The sequence below is a fragment of the Hyla sarda genome, chromosome 10, assembly GCF_029499605.1.
Source record: "Hyla sarda isolate aHylSar1 chromosome 10, aHylSar1.hap1, whole genome shotgun sequence".
Lineage (NCBI taxonomy): Eukaryota > Metazoa > Chordata > Amphibia > Anura > Hylidae > Hyla > Hyla sarda.
Window position 1 is genome coordinate 40,570,398 of NC_079198.1, and position 20,981 is coordinate 40,591,378.

At 42.9% G+C, this 20,981-nt stretch overlaps 1 long non-coding RNA gene across 1 annotated transcript in view; it reads right to left on the reverse strand.

Annotated features, from left to right (window-relative positions):
• Positions 1-2,884: 2,884 nt before the first annotated feature.
• Positions 2,885-20,981, reverse strand: part of LOC130293385 (uncharacterized) — a 102,380-nt gene continuing 84,283 nt past the window's right edge. Inside the window, exon 3 of the long non-coding RNA XR_008848197.1 lies at positions 2,885-2,967. This is a non-coding gene — a long non-coding RNA (uncharacterized LOC130293385). The remainder of the gene's footprint in view (positions 2,968-20,981) is intronic.

Consider the following 20,981-nt stretch of genomic DNA (forward strand, 5'->3'; position numbering starts at 1 on the left):
GGACAGGATGGGAGGTCGGGATAGGAGGTCGGGATAGGAGGTCAGGTAGGAGGACGGGATATGAGGACAGGATATGAGGACGGGATAGGAGGTCTGGATAGGAGGTCGAGATATGAGGACGAGAAAGGAGGATGGGAAAGGATGACGGGATAGGAGGACGGGATAGGAGGACAGGATAGGAGGTCGGGATAGGAGGTCGAGAAAAGAGGACGGGATTGGAGGTCGGGATAGGAGCTCGAGATTGGAGGACAGGATAGGAGGTGGGGATAAGAGGACGGTATAGGAGGACGGTATAGGAGGACGGAATAGGAGGTTGAGATAGGAGGATGGGATAGGAGGATGGGATAGGAGGATGGGATAGGAGGATGGGACAGGAGGTCGGGACAGGAGGTCGGGTTAGGAGGTCGGGATAGAAAGACGGGATAGGAGGACGGTATAGGAGGTCGAGATAGGAGAACGGGATAGGAGGTACGGGTCGGGATATGAGGATGGAATGGGAGGTCGGGATAGGAGGTCGAAATAGGAGGTCAGGTAGGAGGACGGGAAAGGAGGACGGGAAAGGAGGATGGGATAGGAGGTCGAGATAGGAGGTTGAGATAGGAGGTCGAGAAAGGAGGACGGGATAGGAGGTGGGGATAGGAGGACGGGATAGGAGGTCGAGATAGGAGGACAGGATAGGAGGACGGGATAGGAGGACGGGATAGGAGATCGAGATAGGAGGTCGGGATATGAAGACAGGATAGGAGGACGGTATAGGAGGTCGGGACAGGTGGTCGAGATAGGAGGACGGGATAGGAGGTCTGGATGTGGGGTTGGGATATGACAACAATATATGAGGACGGGATATGAAGTCAAAAGCCTTGTTTATTTTCCTCCCCAACAAGGATTAGGAAGGAAAAACCGGGCAACGCCGGGTATTCAGCTAGTATATAATAAATATCATGGCATATATAATTTGCGGGATATGTGAAGTCACAGACAGTAAGGCTAAGTTTCCACTTGGTTTTTTGTCCTGCGTTTTTGGATACAAAAAAAACGCCTAAAAAAAACGCCTGAAAAAACGCCAGTGCAATGCCCTGCGTCTGGCGTTTTTACTGGCGTTCTTTCATTTGTGTGGAAATAGCATTTTTGGCACCTTTTGGCGTTTTTTTATTTTTTTTTTTTGGTACCCAAAATTTGTTGGGTACAAAAAAAAAAAAAAAAAGGATGAAGTAGTGATGGAAAAATGTATTTAACTAAATCTAAATTTTTCATAACTAAATTTTAATTCATGTTTAATAAAGTGTGTGTGTTTCACTCTTTTTCTCAATTTTTTAATTTTTTTTAGGTAGTACTACTACTCCCAGCATGGAACAGACTGTTCCATGATGGGAGTAGTAGTACCTGTAGTAATAGACATATGGCCCCAGGTCTCAGTCCTGACACCCGAGGCGATCGTCCATTATATAGCATAGATGCGGCTCTATAAAGCACTCGCATCTCTGCTCTGTACTCTGGCCAGTGATGTAAATAGAACATATTTTCTGCCCAGAGTGGTGATTGGCCGGATGGTTGCAACCAATTACAGCTCTGCGGCAAATATCAATGAGTGAGTGGCCGGAGTACAGAGCAGAGATTAGACTTGTGCACTAGAAAAAATTTCATTTTGCTTTGCTTCGTTTTTTCGTTTTGGAAAAATTTTTCGGTTCAGCAATATTTTCGTTTTTGATTTTTCGGATACATTCGGTATTCGAGTGTTCGGGTTGATTTTTTGGATACATTCGGTTCGGTATTCGGGTACATTCGGTAAATCTTTTTATTATTTTTTGGACTTTAGCGATCCTAAGAAATTATGGAGATACCGTTTATATTAAAATTTCGTAGGGTACCATAAAAAATTATAATAAAAAAGATACAGTAGTGATGGAAAAAATTGTATCTAACGAAATGTATCTTTTTTATTATGAAATGTTTATTAATTTTTAAACATTGATCAATTTATGTGAGCGGGTAAAGCACTAAAAATGCAGCCGACAATAATAAAAATGTATTGTGTGCATGTTTTTCACTTTTTTTAAAAACATTTTTTAGGTAGTACTACTACTCCCAGCATGGAACACACTGTTCCATGATGGTAATAGTAGTTGCCTGTACTAATTTACAGATCGCCGGGGTTCCTTGCGATCCTCTTGTATAATGTATAGGGCGGCAGCTCTTCTATGGTCCCCTGCACTCACGTATATATACACATATTCATATTTCCCACAGTACCCACCGCCACAGGGGTAGCGGGAAGAGCCGGTACCAACAGGGCCGGAGCGTCAAAAATGGCGCTCCTGGGCCTAGGCGGTAACAGGCTGGCGTTATTTAGGCTGGGGAGGGCCAGTAACAATGGTCCTCGCCCACCCTGGTAACGTCAGGCTGTTGCTGTTTGGTTGGTATTGTGCTGAGAATGAAAATACGGGGAACCCTATATGTTTTTTTTATTTTTTTAATTTAAATAAATACATTTAAAAAAAACGCATAGGGTTCCCCGTATTTTCATTCTCAGCACAATACCAAACAAACAGACACAGCCTGACGTTACGTGGGTAGGTGAGGACCATTGTTACTGGCCCTCCCCTGCCTAAATAACGCCAGCCTGTTACCGCCTAGGCTCAGGAGCGTCATTTTTGATGCTCCGGGCCTGTTGGTACCGGCTCTTCCCGGCACCCCTGTGGCGCTGGGTACCGGGGTAATAATTGGGGGTTAGCGCTAGCTGTTTTTGGGGCTAGCACTAAGCCCTGGCTTAGTAATGGATTCAGTCAATAAGACCAGCTTCCACTACTAAGCCTGAAAATTCAATAAAAAAAAAACACAACACATTGGAAAAATTATTTTATTAAAAAAAACACTCCTCCACAGTCCTCGTTAAGCATTTTATTAAAAGAAAAAATAATAATACGCCGTAATCCATCAAATCCGCAGTAATCCTCTGCATACACAGATCTGAAACGAGAAGAAAAAAACTCAAAAAATTGGTTATGACATTTTTGGCGCTGTCCGCTGGGGAGAGCACCCATGATGCAATGTCTACCGAAACAGGGAGCCACCAATTGGTGAAAAACTACAACTCCCAGCATGCCCAGACAGCCTTTGGCTGTCTGGGCATGCTGGGAGTTGTAGTTTAGCAACAGCTGGAGTCTCCCTGTCTGGGTAGACACTTCCAGAAGGGTCTGTTCATATTATACAAAACGGACAATATGAACAGAGCTTCATATTAACTAGCCTAGTTCCCTTCTGTAGCTCCGCCCCCGAATGACGTCATCACTAGGGGGTGGCGCTACACGGACCTGCCCGGTACTCGAGGGAAGTAAGTGGACTTCGTCTTCTGTATACACTATATACAGCTATCTATAGATAGCTGTAAATAGTGTATACCGCCCAAAGGGTTAACCTACACTGTCCAGCAGAGTAAGTTAACTCTTTCCTTGCTGGGCTTGCGCATAGTGCACAGCTCAGCAAGGGAGTAAATGAGCCAGCAATGTGTATACTGTATACACATTGCAGGCTCACTGTAAGTTCTTGCTGGGCAGTAGATATACGATGTATACCTACGGCTCAGTGTCAGCTGTTCTCCCGGCTCTGTAGCCCTGAGAACAGCTGATCCCGACATTCACATCAGGACATCGCAGAGGGTGTCAGGAGAAGTGACATCCACTGGGATCTGTCCCTTACTGCAGGTACTAATACTCCCAATATGGAGCACACTCTGCTCAATGCTGGGAGCTGTAGTACCTGCATTAATAGACATATCGCAGCGAGTGTAACTTTTGACACCCACTGCGATCTATTAATGCAGGTACTACAGCTCCCAGCATGGAGCAGAGAGTATTCCATGTTGGGAGTAGTAGTACTTGTAGTAAAGGAAAGATCACTGCGGGTATCACTCCTGACACCCGCTGTGATGCTCCTGTATAATTTATGGATGCGGCGGCCGCTTTCCTATTGTCCCCTGCACGGCCGTATATATACACATATTCCTATTTCTCACAGAGAGCTGTGATTGGCTGGAACCATCTGGCCAATCACAGCTCTGCAGGAAATATGAATATGTGTATATATACGTGAGTGCAGGGGACCATAGAAGAGCGGCTGCCGCATCTATATATTATACAAGAGGATCGCAAGGGAACCTCGGCGATCTGTGAATTAGTACAGGTAACTACTACTCCCATGATGAAACAGTGTGTTTCATGCTGGGAGTAGTAGTACTACCTAAAAAATGTTTTTTTTTTTAAGTGAAAAACACGCACACACTACATTTTTATTATTGTCAGCTACATTTTTAGTGCTTTACCCGCTCACATAAATTGATCCCTGTTTAAAAATGAATAAACATTTCATAATAAAAAAAGATACATTTCCTTAAATACAATTTTTTCCATCACTACTGTATCTTTTTTTTTCTTTCTTTGTTATTAGAATGAATTCTGTATGTTCGTTTACGGATAACGAATGCATTCGTTATTTACAGCATACATTCGGTAAATAACGAATGCATTCGTTATTTTACTATTCGTAATATCGTGGTTATTCGCGAATGTTCAAAATATGTTTTCGTGCATTCGGATCGGTCCAAGTGCTTGAAAACGGTAAAATTTGGTCAATTAGACATTCGTGCTGAACCGAATTGTATATTTCTAGCAAAGATGCAAGCAATGTATATAGTCGATCCATCTCTGCTATAGACAGGACGATCACAGTGGGTGTCAGTAGTGACATCCACTGTGATGTGTCCTTAACTGCAAGTACTACTACTCCCAAAATGAAGCACACTCTGCTCCATGCTGGGAGCTGTAGTATCTGCATTAATAGACAGATTGCAGCGAGTGTAACTTCTGACACCTGTTGCGATCTGTCTATTAATGCAGGTACTACATCTCCAAGCATTGAGCAGAGTGTGCTCCATGTTGGGAGTAGTAGTACCTGCTGTTAAGGAAAGATCACAGTGGGTATCACTCCTGACACCCGCTGTGATCCTCCTGTATAATGTATAGATGCGTCCGCTCTTCTATGGTCCCCTGCACTGCTGTATATATACACATTCCTATTTCCAACAGAGAGCTGTGATTGGCTGGAACCATCTGGCCAATCACAGCTCTCTGCGGGAAATATAAAAAGGTTTGTGTGTATATACAGTGACCCCCCGATCTGCGATGGCCCCGACATATGTTGAAATCGACATACGATGGCCTCTCAGAGGCCATCGCATGTCAATGTCAGCATCGACATACGATGCTTTTTTATGTCGGGGCCATCGCATTAAGTGCTATCCGGCAGCGCCAAATACTTAAGCTGCTGCCGGATAGCAGCTTAATGTTCCCCGTGTGGTGCGGTAAGTATTACTTACCCCTCCACGATGCTCCGGGGTGCCCTCCGGGTCCAGCGTTGGTCTTCCGGTGTCTTCTCAGCCCTCTCCGATGACGTCAATACGCTGCTGTGCACGCCATCCAATAGGAATGGCGTACGCAGCGGCATAATGACGTCGCTACGCAGGCCCAGTAAGGCCTTGTGAAACACAGAAGAGGACCGGAGAAGACAGAAGAGGACCGGAGAAGACAGAAGAGGACCGGAGAAGACAGCGGAGGACCGGAGAAGACAGCGGAGAGCCCAGCGAAGGCCCGGGATCACCATCGGGAGCGGCGGGGACACCATCTCGAGCGGCGGGGACAGGTGAGTACAGCTTCCTATACTTTACATTGCAGGAATCCCTCAACATACGATGGATTCGACAAACGATGGCTCGTTTGGAACGAATTACCATTGTATGTTGAGGGACCACTGTATATATATATATATATATATATATATATATATATATATACGGCAGTGCAGGGGACCATAGAAGAGCGGCAGCCGCATCTATACATTATACAGGAGGCTCGCAACGGGTGATCTGTCAATTAGTAGAGGTACTACTACTCCCATCATGAAACAGTGTGTTCCATGCTGGGAGTAGTAGTACTACCTAAAAAAAAAAAAAGAAAGAAAATAAAGTGAAAAGCACACACACACTACATTTTTATTATTGTCGGCTACATTTTTAGGTCCCCGCTCGCCCACATAAATTGATCCCTGTTTAAAAAATAATAAAAATGTAATAAAAAAAGATACATTTCATTAGATAAAATGTTTTCCTTCACTACTGTATCTTTTTTTTTATTTCATGGTACCCTACGAAATTTTATTAAAAAAGGGTGTATCCATCACTTTTTTGGATCGCTAAAGTAAAAAAATGAATAAAAAACGCCTGCAAAAACGCCAAAGTTAAAACCCACATATCGTTTTTCTTCGCGTTTTTTCACTCCCATAGACTTTAATGGGAGAAAAACGCCACAAATTAGACAAAAAAAAAAACGCCAGTGGCTCAACATGCTGCGATTACCAACGATTTCAAAAACACAAAAAAAAGAGTGAAAAAACGCCAAAAGGATTAAAAAAAACGCCAAAGTGAAAAACGCCAAGTGGAATAAGAATTTAGCGATTTCTCATTGATTTACAGCTAACATCTGGCCGCAGCGTTTTTGGCCGAAAAAACGCAATGCGGCAGAATTGGCGTTTTTCTTGGCATTTCCCCTCCCCCCCCCAAAAAAAAAAAGTGGAATCCCAGCCAAAAGGCTACAATACAATTTTTGCAAACAGGAGTATGATGCATTGTCTGCTACACCCAGAGCAGTCTCAGTCTCATTTATTTATCACTATAATTATTATCAGGGCTGGTGCAAGGATTTTTGCCACCCTAGGCAAAATCTAATTTTGTCGCCCAATTGACCCCGCCCATTGGCACCGCCCTTTGACACACCCCACCTTACTACAGGGTTGGCACACTGTAACAAACCTCCTCCTTATGTAATCACCTTACTACTGGGGTGACACGTAACTCATGTAATCACCTTACTACTGGGGTGACACACTGTAACAAACCTCCTCATCATGTAATCTCCTTACTACTGGGGTACTGTAACAAACTTTCTCCTCATGTAATCTCTATACTACTGGCATGACACACTGTAACAAAAACTAGTTTTGCAGACAGTATCACATTTAGCAGTATTAGATAGAGAGTTATGGCAGACAGTATCACACATTATAGGATTAGATACAGGGGCTCAACAACCAGTATCAGACATAGGGGGATTAGATACACAGCTCAGCAGACAATATAACACATAGAGGGATTAGATACACAGCTCAGCAAACAGTATCACTCAAAGAGGGATTAGATACACAGCTCAGCAGACAGATCACACATGGGGGATTGGATACAGAGGCTCAGCAAACAGTATCACACATGGAGGAATTAGATAAATTAGATACACAGTTATGCAGACAGATTACACTTAGGGGATTAGATACACAGCTCATCAGACATATCACACATGGGGGTATTAGGTACAGAGGCTCAGCAAACAGTATCACACATGAGAGGATTAGATACACAGCTCAGCATACAGATCACACATGGGAGATTAGATACACAGTTCAGCAGACCGATCACACATGGGAGGATTAGATACACAGCTCAGCATACAGATCACACATGGGAGATTGGATACACAGCTCATCACACATATCACACATGGAGGGGATTAAGTACAGAGGCTCAGCAAACAGTATCACACGTGAGAGGATTAGATACACAGCATTGCAGACAGATCTTTTCACCCTAGTTTCATTAAAGACACGTGGAGAGCAGTGGCTGAGGCAGAGACGTCGGGGGATAAAATAAGCAGAAAAGCAACGGTAATGTGGTTTGGGGGTTGGGGCTTTGAGGCGGGTGTACAGTGGAGCTCACAGCGCTCCTCCAGCAACATGAGTGGCAGGGTGGGGGTGTTGTGGGATGGAGGCACTGCCACAGACTATCGCTGCTTTCGCTTGCAGCGCTCCTCCAGCATAATGAGGCCCGGGGAGGGTGTATTGTCAGTGGAGTACTGTACAGCGCTCCTCTGACATGGGGCGGGGCTGGTGCTATCAGGGCTGCGCTGGGTGGTTAAAAAGTGAATTGATTGCGTTTACTGCAACAGGCAGAGAGGTGCCCCCCTCCAGGGGCCGCTCTAGGCAGTTGCCTACTTCACCTATAGGCAGAGCTGCCCTGATTATTATGATGGATGTTACCGGCATATCGCACCTTGGCCTTTTGCCTGGCTAGCTATAATTCTCAGGATGTGTTCCTATTGTCTGTGTGTACAGACTTCATATCAACAACGGTGTGTAATTTCTCACTATTGCTGTTATGTACCAGGATCATTCCTTGTTCTGCCATGTGTTGTCAAATAAGTCATACAAATAATGTGCTTTCTTTTTACAGACACTAGCTGGACATACATTATAGATCTGAGGTGTCCAATACTGAATGTTTTTTTGTTTATGGTCTGCAAAAGTTGTTGTCTTAAAGGGGTAGTCCAGTGGTGAAAAACTTATCCCCTATCCTAAGGATAGGGGATAAGTTTGAGATCGCGGGGGGTCCGACCGCTGGGGCCCCCTGCGATCTCTCTGTACGGGCCCCGGCTCTCCGCCGAGATAGCGGGTGTCGACCCCCGCACGAAGCGGCGGCCGACACGCCCCCTCAATACATCTCTATGGCAGAGCCGGAGATTGCCGAAGGCAGCGCTTTGGCTCTGCCATAGAGTTGTATTGAGGGGGCGTGTCGGCCGCCGCCTCGTGCGGAGGTCGACACGCCCCCTTCCAGCCGGCTGTCGGGGCTCCATACAGGAGATCTCGGGGGGCCCCAACGGTCGGACCCTCCGCGATCTGCAACTTATCCCCTATCCTTAGGATAGGGGATAAGTTGCTCACCACTGAATCACCACTGGACTACTCCTTTAAGTGACAATGCTATAAGTAAAAGCAACTAATTAAAAATAAAAGACCAGCGAACCTTCTCCCATGATCTTTAAACACACCCTTAGAGTCAATCTGATCATAATGTATAAATACATAAGTGATAGACAACGAGAAGAGAAGGGCTCAACCTATTCAGTACAAAAATAGGGGTGCTACTAACAGCAAAAAAGCATACAGTAGATACCAAAAAAAAAAGATTTGCTACTATTTTCTATTTTCTTTGGTATACACTATAACATAAGTGGACATAGTTAGAGGCCTAGGTATAAAAAGAACTTATAGGGAAATTACAATAAATAGAATTTTGTATGTGGGATGTTAATCCAGGGATTTATTTCAACTGAAATATTTGAAGTTGGGAATTAATTTTTAATTAGTATGGGGAAATAGGCATCTGCCTCCATAAGGGGTTTAATGAACCATTCTGGCTCAATACAATAGGGTGGTAGGTTAAACGTGATTAACTTTTTCAACTTTGTAATCTGTGCAAAATAAATCTTCTACATCAGGGGTAGGCAACCTTCTGGTAGTGCTGTGCCAAATTGTTTTTCATAGTCGCTTTGTGTGCCAGGAAAATGGGTGTGGCTTTATTATGGGTGTGGTTTACTGTGGGTGGGGTTTATGGGTGTGTGGCTTGTCACAGGGTAGGTTGATTTTTTTTGAGAATGTTTCCAATATATTGTCCCGTTATAAGTGTCTTACAGTGAGGACAATACAGAGAGATGGAAATGCTCACAACAGCCAAATAACCCTTTCACCCCAGATAACCCTTTTAATTCAGACCTGCATAATACCGACCCCTGTAACACCCCCACGCCATAATACGGACCCCAGAATCAGACCCCACCATAATACAGACCCCACCATAAGACACACCCCAGAATCACCACCCACCATAATACAGATCCCGGAATCAGACCTCACCATAATACAGACCCCAGAATCTGACCTCACCATAATACAGACCCCACAATAACACAGACCCCAAAATCAGACCCCACCATAACACAGACCCCAGAATCAGACCCCACCATAATACAGAGCCCAGAATCAGTCCCCACCATAATACATACCCCTCAATCAGACCCCACCATAATACAGACCTCAGAATGTCGCAGGTTTTCACCAGAGCCCACCGCAAAGCGGAATGGACTTGCTTTGGCAGGAAGCACCCAGGTCACTACCCCTGGCACGGCTAGACCACACAAGGGGCTAAGGAGATGCGAGGCACAGGAGGGATAAGGCAGCTCATAGTCTGGATAGCAGAAGGCCAGGGCAGGCGGCACCGTAGCGTACTCAAGACATAGCAGGAGTTCAGTAGGCAGGCGGAAGAAGCAAGGTCAAAGTCACAGAGCAAGGGCTCAGATACATGGCAAGGCAATACTGAGGAATGCTTTCTCTAAGGCACAAGGCACGGAAGGGGACGGGGACACGCGTGCCAGAGCAGAGAGGCGGAGGCAGGAGAAACACCCGGAGAGTGATGGACTGGGGCTCGCATGCTGTGTGTCCCACAATGCGAGTCCCAGCCCCGTCGGCAGCAGCAGGTAAGGGGACCGTGCGCTCATGTCCATCATGTGTGGCCGGAGCGCATAACGTAGCACTTAGATGACACATTTATCAGGGATTTATGAATGAACACTGTTACGGGGGAGTCTGTAGATAACACAGTTATGGTGGAGTCTGTAGATAACACATAGTAACATAGTAGCATAGTTCATAAGGTGTAAAAAAGACCAGAGTCCATCAAGTTCAACTTTTAACCCTAATTAGTTGATCCAGAGGAAGGCAAAAAAAACACTCATACTAGCAGTAAAAATTCCCTTCCCAACTCCAAATATGGCAGTCAGAATAAATCCCTGGAGATCTATAGACTGACAGAGATCAGTGCCCATCTCTGAGGCAGGAAAGCTGCTGTCAGAGCCAGGAGCTGAGTTGAGTATATTACACAGAAATATATAGGAGACTTACTGATTTGTAGCAGTGACCTCTGACCAGCCCTCCTCCAGACACTGCCGGCCAGTACATAGTGATCCCCCCCCCCTTCCCTCTCTCTCCATGCCGCTGACAGAGAGCTGAGCACGGCAGCTGAATAAGGGTTACAGGGAAGGAAAAGAGTGAGAAAACTCTCTCTAAGGGTATGTTCACATTGCAGAATCTCCGCTCGCTTACTTCAGCGAGCAGAGATTCCGTCTGGCGGCCGCTGCGGAAAAACTCCGCGGGTAGGACCGTGGGGCACTGCGCCGTCACCACTGACGGCTATCCAGTGCTCGCGGACTTCCGCGCAATGTTCCTTGTTCGTGCGGAACAATTTAATCGGCGGAATTGTCCACTGCTGAAATTCGGCAGTGTGAACATAGGAATTTCACAGTGTGAACATACCCTACAGATGTTCCCGGCACTACACTGCAATAGTTAACAGGGCAGTGAGAGGGAGGGGACATCCCTGGCCCTGGATCTTTTAGCATACAAGGCTGTTTTAAAGTGACAATGTCCCCGGACTGTCCCCAGGTCAGTGTTCGCTCACGTGCCACTCAATAACAGAAGCCACATTTATAACCGAAACCACAACTTAGTGCTAAATTTGCTGTAAAGCTAGGTTTACACTTGTCTTTTTTTTTTAAATGCCAATAAAAGTGCTTAATATGCCACACTGCGCTTTTTCTCTGATAGATGTTAGCTGTAAATCAATAGGAAATCGCAAAATGCCATTTCCTCTTGGCGTTTTTCTTCTTGGCATTTTTTCACTCCTGTTTGGCATTTTTTCACTCCTTTTTTGGCACTTTCCTGCTCCTTGGAAGTTTTTTTTTTAAATATGGGTTTTAAGATTGGCATTTTTGCAGGCGTTTTTTTATTCTTTCTTTGACTTTAGCAATTTAAAAAAGGGATGGAGTTCGCTTTTTTAATTAAATTTCATAGGTTACCATTAAAAAAGAAAAAAAGCAGTAGGGATGGGAAAAATTGTGGGGAAAAATTTTCTATTTTTTAGAACAATTTTTTTATTTATTTTTTAAGCAGGGAACAATTTATGTGTGCGGGTAGGAACCTGAAAATGTACCCGGAAATGTTAAAAGTGGATAAGTTGTCCATGTCTTTTAAAAATAATATATTTTTTATTTTCATTTTATGAAATATTTTATTACTGATGTATTTACTGTATTTTAATAATTTTATTTCAAATAAATATCGTGTTTAACCCCTTAAATGGGCACTGTCACCAACTTTATTTTTTGATATGTTGTAGTACTTATGTACTACAATATATCTGTAATATATTTTCTGGGTGAATTTTACGTTTGAAAACCGGCCTGAATTTGGACTGATTGCGGCCGGGCAATCAGACAGCCGAGAGCGAGCGCATTGGCTCCCCGGCCACTGGCTTGGAGGCCACTCCTCCCGCACATGTTGTTGCCACTGCTGCCCCTGCACGCCCTCTGCCGGACTCTGCCGTATCAGTAAGTAGCAGAATGGAGGGAACGGGGTATGTGGGGAAGGGGTATTTGTGACGAAGGGAATGGGGTATGCTGGGATTTGTGATGGAGGGAACAGGTTATGCTGGGGGGGGTGATGGAGGGAACGGGGTATGCTGGGGGGGGGGGGGGTGACGGAGGGAACGGGGTAGCGCCATAGCGCCGCATGGCACTAACTTATAGTTTATCTACACAGGATGCCTCCAGCTGTTTCACTACTAAAACTCCCAGAATGCCCTGACAGCTAATAGATGTCAGGGCAAGCTGGGAGTTGTAGTGGGGAAACAGCTGGAGGCACCCTGTGTAGATGAACTAAGGGCGGAAGTGTCGGCCCCAGCAGGCATCAGTGACGTGGTGCCTGCTGGGGAAGTCTGCCTGGTAGTGAACACACTACCAGGCAGACAAAAAGCTATTTTTAATATAGTAAAAAAGAAAAATTAAAAGCAGGGAGGGGGTTAGGGATAGATGTGCAATAGGCAGGGACAGAAAAAAAATATAGGATGGTGGAAGCTACCCTTTAAGGATGCAGGGTTTTTCCTTTTTTGCATTTTCATTTTTTCCTCATCACCTTCTAAAAATCATAACGCTTTAAATTTTGCAGATAAAATTCCATATTATGGCTTATTTTTTGCACCACAATTTCTACTTTACATTGACATTAGTCATCAAAAATATACACAGAGAAGAGGAAAAAAATTGAAGAAAAAAATGCCATTTTGTAATTATGGGGGCTTCCGGTAAAAATGACATATTATCTTTATTCTGTAGGTCCATATGTTTAAAATGATACCCTACTTATATAGGTTTGATTTTGTATTACCGTATCTATCGGTGTATAACACGCATTTTGTAGGCTAAAATTTTTAGCCTAAAATCTATCTGCGTGTTATACGCCGATAAGCCGCTGCAATTCAATTATTTAAAGCGGGCGCTTTAAATCAATGAACTGCAGCGGCTTTTGCACGTGCAGAGACCTGCCGTCACTGCCGGCTACTCTGCCCCTGCCTGTCCTGTGGTCTAGAGCCCTGCTGCCGCTTCTCTCCCCCTGCTATCGGCGCGGCTGCCCTTTCTCTCCCTCGGATATCGGTGCCGCTGTCCCATTGCCAGTGCCGATAGCCAGGGGGAGAGAAGTGGAGCCGGCAATGGGGCAGCGGTGCCGATAGACAGGGGGAAAGAAGGGGCAGCGGCACCCATTGCCGGCGCCGCTGCCCCGTTGCCTCCCCCATCCCCGGTTGTATAATTACCTGTTGCCGGGGTCGGGTCCGCGCTGCTTCTGGCCTCCGGTGTGGCGTCCCCTGCGTTGCTGCTATGCGCTGAGAGACGCAATGACGAGTGATGTCACTCGTCATTGCACAGTGCCGTGCAGCGCATAGCAACGACACAGTGGATGCCACACCATCCACTGGCAAATCTGGCAAATCACAGCAAAGCACCAGGGTCAGGGGAAAAAAACTAACGCAATGTGGGTTTGACATTTTGAGTTTCCCTATTGACTCCCTGTTAACATCTGGCTGCTGCATTTTTCCCGCAGAAAAACGCAGTGGGACAATTTGGGTGTAGAAACTTAGCCTAATAATAGAAATCTAATTACATGAGAACTCTACATGAACATACTACTACTGCTTCTACTACTACTACTACTATTACTAATGATAGTAATATTAATAATAATAAAAATAATAATAATAAATGCTAATAAAAATCTATCAATACCATTAATAACAGTAATATGTTTAAAACAAACACAAATTTCAAGAGCACATGTCATGTCTCCTATTCTGAGGGCTCAATAACATAGAGGGGGTAAGAAACTGAGCTTAGGCTTATAAAGTTTAATATAATGTAATGGTTTATGGTAGTGTAAATGTACTTTAAATATTTGATCAGACTCAAGGGAGGTGGAATTACCCAAAAACTGCTTTTCACACACTGGTCTCAATTAAATCCCCACAAGTGTAGGAATTCACTGGATTTATTAAGATGCCCAAGCCTCTTAATAAATCCAGGGGCATGGTAGACATTGTCAGAAATCCATGCCAGCTCTGGGCTGGTAGAGATTTTCACAAAAATTGTGGCAAGTGAAGTGCACAATCCCTCCATGAAAAGACCACAATCCTGCACCACAAGACTCAAAAAGTGAGCATGGCGCAAACATTTAAAAAAAAAAAAAGCAACGTTTTTACGCAAAGTAGGTGCTTGAAATTTGCAGTTTGTGCAGGGCGCAGACTTAACTAAAACCCCTCAATGACTCTGCACCAACTGTATTAATGCAAGGAAAGCAGTGGCATGGCAAAGCAAGCTGGACTCGCAGGCTCACGCTGACCTCTATGTTTAGCCAAAAAAAATCATACACAGCATATAGCAGACTTGATATATATGATGTAAAAGAAACCTTCATGATTCAGATAAGAAGTGAGGGGCAGCAAAGTAAAAAAAAAATCAAGATATAACATATTAAACAGACAAACTACATGGCCACATGGGGCAGACATAACAAGACATAGCTTCTTATTAGTGTCAGATAATTCACCCCAAAAAAAATTCCGCTCCAGGAAAGATACAGTTTGCTTTTATACCCTGGCAGCTATCCAATTTTGCACCACTGCTGTTCCAATTGTGCTGTGTCTCCTGGTCCGGCTCGAAAGCCTGCACAACCAATTACTGATCTGGTGTGACACACTTTAGTAGGTAATGACTGAGCTTGCATTTCATGCATGTCAAGACCCAAGCAAGAAGCACTGATAAGCAGGGAACTGGCACCATTGGAATGACAGTGGTGGGAAATTGGACAGACAAGAATCCTTTTTTTTAAGCTAGTCTGGTCTTTTTACAAAAACCTCTTAATCACTGGACATCCCCTTTAAAGAATGCATTTAAACCACAATATCTAAGATTATTACAATATGGCAATGAAAAATAAGGAGCAGGTGACACCACTGACAAGAGAAATGACAACAGAAACATCTGTTACAGCCAAAGTGGGCTGTGTGGAACCTGTGGTGCAAAAACTGTCAATCAAACAGGGACTTGAAAGAGAGGGGGGAGCAAGAAAGCGTTTTTAGCCTTCAGCACTTCAGGGGATTGGAAAGTCTCTTTGCCACTTTTTGCCAAAGAATAAAAGGATTTTTCGACATAATGGAAGCACCAACAGATACAAGAAAATAGACAAGTACCATTTGTTTCCTTGTCCTACCAGATACTTAAGTGTCAGCAGTTTGGAACGTGAATTGCAGCTGACAGAGTCCCTTTAATATCATACTTATCAGTTTTATTTTCTGCTGGGGAAAGACGGATAGACTGGTGTTAAACCAGGAGATGAAGCTTAACAATATTTTTGCCCTACGGCATGCAAGGTAGAAGAAGGAGGTACGGTACTTGCATTCCTCTGATACAATTTTAATTGTAATATGTGGCAAAATAGGAAAGGATTAAGAGGGAACGTGCTGTAATATTTAATTTTATTTTTAGTGCATTTTTCTATGTTTAGCATTTCTTTATCCTCAGTCCTAGCTCTTATGTTATCCAGATAAACCTTCTGCCCAGAGTGTTTACTCTACAGAACACGACAACAGAACAAAGTGTACTATTGCTGCCTCATGCTAAAAGTCTCATGCAAAATAGACAGCTGGTTTTCACCGCACTAAATTCTTCCTTTAGACGCCCACTCTAAAACATTTTAAAAACGCACAACTCCAGTCACCTTACTGCTACTATACACTTTCACTGCAATACTCTAAAGTCAAATGTGTGTATTACCCAGTATATTCCATGTTTATTACATTAAATAATCTATTTTCTTATGACTGCATACATCTAGGGTAATACTTTTTCTTTAACATTTTCTTTAGCTAATGCAAATCTTAACCCCTACAGGATTTGCATCACGATGTACGTTTCTGCTGCCTAGTCCTTGTTGCACAGTGATCTACATGTACGTCCTATTGTACAGTGAAGTCTATGAAGCAAGCGCCCCCGCTGGAATCACTTCATAGACAGTGAGTTACAGCTGCTATCAGCAGCCGCCACTCACAGTGAATGACCAATCACAGCAAGCAATCCTATGTCATAGCAGGGCATTGCTTAGTAAATTAGATCTTATGATTGCATAAAATAGTCCCCTAAAAAGTGTAAATAAAATAAAAAAAGTTTATAAATAAACATTTATATAAATATATATATATATGTGTGTGTGTGTAATATATATATATATATATATATATATATATATATATATACATAAGCCTCTCCCCTAATAAAACTTCAAATCACCCCCTTTTCCATAAAAAAAATAATAATAATTAAAAAGTAATGAAGATATTTGGTATTACTGTGTGTGGAATAGTCCAAACTATTAAACTACAACATTACACGGTTTATTAAGTAAACCCAAGACAATACAAAAGTCCAAAAATACAAATTTTTTGTAACATCACATCCCAGAAAAATGAAATAAAAAATGATCAAAAACTCATCAAAATAAAAACTACAATGGTACCAATAAAAACTACATAAAAATGAGCCCTCATACACATATACAGAAAAATAAAAAAGTTAAAGAAGTCAGAATAGGGCAATTTAAAGCATACTTATTTATTTATTTATTGTTTTACTTTTATTCTTTTTAAAGTAGTACAATAATGGTATTACACTTGGGAATTACGCTGTGTGAATGGGTCTTCTGCCGACCCTCCCCCAATAAAAACGTAAATTGTCCCATTTTCCCTATTTCACCCCAAAAAGTGTAAAAAAAAATATATTTTATATACATATTTGGTATCACCGCATGAATAAATATCCAAACTATTAAAATAAAATGTTAATGATACCGTACGGTGAACCGCATGAACGTGCTTTTTTATAACATTTTATTCCCCCCAAAATTTATAAAGTATGTATTAAAAATTTTTTATAAGCAAATATGGTATCAATAAAAAGTACAGATCACGGCGCAAAAAATGAGCCCTCATATTGCTGTTTATACGGAGAAATGAAAAAGTTATAGGTCTTCAAAATAGGGGGATTTTAAACGTACTAATATGGTTAAACAGTTTTTTGTTTTTTTTAAGCGCAACAGTAAAAGAAAAGTATGTTATCATGGTATCATTTTAATTATATTGACCCAAAGAATAAGAACACGTAATTTTTACCATAAATTGTACGGCATGAAAATGAAACCTTCCAAAATTTGCAAAATTGCGGTTTTCTTTTTATTCTCCACACACAAATAGCATTTTTTTGGTTGCGCCATACATTTTATGGTAAAGTGAATGAGGGCATTACAACGGACAACTGGTTGCACAAAAAACAAGGCCTCTTACTAGTCTGTGGATGAAAATATAAAAGAGTCATGATTTTATGAAGGCGAGGAGGAAAAAACGAAAACGTAAAAATAAAATTGTCTGAGTCCTTAAGGCCCAAATGGGCTGAGTCCTTAAGGGGTTCATTGTATTGACCCGCATAATAAAGAGAATATGTCAGTTTTACTGTAAAGTGCACTAATTTCCCCATAAAATAATATTTTTTGGCTGTGCCATACATTTTAGATTAGATGAAAGGCATACAAAAATTGGCCACACAAAAAAAGTTATGTCTCTTAAAAGGTGAGGAAGCTGGTTATGACCTTAAACCAAAATGGGTTGTATTCTTAAGATGTTTAGTTTAACCATAAAGTGCACTGTGTAAAAACTAAACTCCCCAAAATTTGTTAAATTGCATTTTCCCTTCGTATTTTCCCCTACAAATAATATTTCTTTGTTTTGCCATAAATTTTAGGGTGGGATCAAATCAGCATATATTTTTTCTGTTATTCAGTTCCGTTAGGGAATCTAAGATATGAAAATGAAGGAAACGGATCCCTTCATGTTTATGGGCTTTTTTGAGTCTCCGCTTGAGTTCCACTTAATTTCCATTATTTTGACGGAAAAAAAAAAATTAATACCGCCATGCACAATTTTTTTTCCCATCATAAATAACGGACATTGTTAGGTATATCGTTTAATATTAAAGTTTCTAGTGACAGAAGTGATCTCCCTTAATTTCCTTTATTGCTACTGAGCATGCTCAGAAAAAAAACTGGTTAAAGAATAACTGACATTAACAGAGATAAATGGATGTTTTAACGGATAATAACAGTTGTTAATGGTCCTTTATTTTATATTTAATTTTAACAAAATCCTTTAATATAATGGTTCATTAACATCAGTTTCAGATCTCTTAATAATGACGTCATTCATGTGACAATAACAGACATTTCATAACTGATTTGCAAAACACTGATGTGAACATACCCTTATGGTAAAATGAAATTTGTCATCACAAATGAAATGGGTACTCCGGCCCTAAGATATCTTATCCCCTATCCAAAGGATAAGGGATAAGATGTCTGATCGTGGGGGTCCTGCCGCTGGGGACCCCCACTCTCTCACATGCAGGACCCACCTCTAGGAACTGCACGCAGCGCTGCAGCCTCGGAGTCTGCCGGCTCACGACTACGGGGCCGGAGTATCGTAATGTCACGACTCTGCCCCGCGTGATGTCATGCCCCGCCCCCGCAATGCAAGTCTATGGGAGGAGGAGTGATGGGGAAAATGACGGGCTTGATGGGGAAAATAGAAGAAAAACATACTCACCTTATTTGCTCCTCTTCTGACACCATTCTCTGCATGCATTTGATGGTCGAAATATGCAATATACTCACCTACCCAGTTTCTATTGCAATGCTTCCCTGGTCTTTGCCCCTAGAAATGATGTGTCAATTCATAAGACTGTAGAGGTTACATATAGATATGTTCTGTCATTGCTGTAAGCCCATAGTACAGAAACCAGAGTATGATGTTTGGTTAATTTTAAACATTACCTGGGCTCGGAGATTATTTGTCACTTACCAACCTGGGCTTGGTATAGGTCAACCTATTTCACAATGCTTTGCTCAACTTGCTTTGTATTTTAGTATGATAGCTTTCTATGGGCTCGTTGTGCAGTCACCCTTCTGGGATTTGTAGTGCAGCAGCCAGACACAGTAATGTGGGTCAACGAGGTCAGCCCGTTGTACAATGCTTTGCTCAAATTGCTTTTGTAAAGGCTTTTTGGGATCAGTAGTTCCAAAGTAAAATCATCTGTGCACTGCTGATTGTTCAGCTTTTTATCCAAGTTGGTGGCTGTAATGCAGTGCAGCGTTTTATCAGTCTCTTAAACCTACTCCTAATGATGTCTCCTGATTGTCCTGGGAGTTGTATGCAAGCATTCATTTGCTAATTTGCTAGATTATGTGATCTTACTATTAGCTGCAAAGTATGCTGGGCTACTTTACCGTCAACTCAGTGGGGGAGATTTATTAAAACATGTTGAGAAGAAAAGTTGCTGAGTTGCCCATAGCAACCAATCAGTTTGCTTCTTTTAAAATTGAAAGAAACGATCTTATTGGTTACTATGGGCAACAGGTCAACTTTTCCTCTACACATGTTTTGATAAACCTCTCCCAGTGTTCCTACTTCCTCATCCAAAGCTGTTATGGCACCAAAATGCCATGTGTTCTTCATCTATCCTCCATTTATAACCTAGCAAGCTGAGCCTAGCAAAGTTCTGATATTCCACTAGCAGCTTTCCCCCCAAAGTTGTAAGCGAGACCAGGTTTTCCAGGCTCGGCTTGTTCATCTCTAGTCACGACCCAAAAAATTGTACCTGCATTTTTATCAGAAGTGCTACATGCTAAGCATGCCTGCTAGAAGTACCTCCCACTACGCAGGGCACTTCCTACTGCAGGTGAGCCTGTGATCTTCCTGAATAAATTAGCCTTCACAGAAAGTGTTTTACTACTGCTTGAGAGGATACATGTACATGGGAAGGATATTGCTTAGGAAGGAATGTCCGAGAGTATTTTATTTATACCTGTGTTTATTGCTGCTTAAAGGGGTACTCCGGTGCTTAGACATCTTATCCCCTATCAAAAGGATAGGGGATAAGATGCCTGATCGCGGGGGTCCCGCCACTGGGGACCCCCGGGATCTCAGCTTCAGCACCCACCTCAACGGCTTCCGGCAACGCTGGAGGCTTCGGATCCTGACCACGCGAGCGAAAGAGCGTGACGTCACGACTCCGCCCCCATGTGATGTCATGCCCCACCCCTCAATGCAAGTCTATGGTAGGGTGCGTGACGTCACAGGTGGCGGAGCTGTGACGTCACAACGCTCCGGCCCCGTGATCGACAGTAATCAGACCAGGAGACTGATTTTAACGGGGTGCGGCGTACAAGATAACGGGGGTCCCCAGCGGCGGGACCCCAGCGGTCAGGCATCTTATCCCCTATCCTTTGGATAGGGGATAATATGTCTAAGCGCCGGAGTACCCCTTTAAGTAGATACATGTGCATGACAAGGTTACTGCTTGGGGAAAGGTTCAGCGACTGTTGTGTTCATAACTGTGTTTATTGCAGCTTGTGCAGATCTGATACATGTACATGTACATGAAAAGATTATTTGGGAAGAGGGGTCTCATTAGATTTCTTAAAGTATATACTGCTGGGGTGGAGGATATGAGGTGTGACTGAAAGTGATTACTGCTGGGGGACAAATGAGATTTGAGCCCTAAATGTGATTACTACTGGGGTGGGGGATGAGATGTGAAATTTTTATGTCGCACCCCCTTCCCATA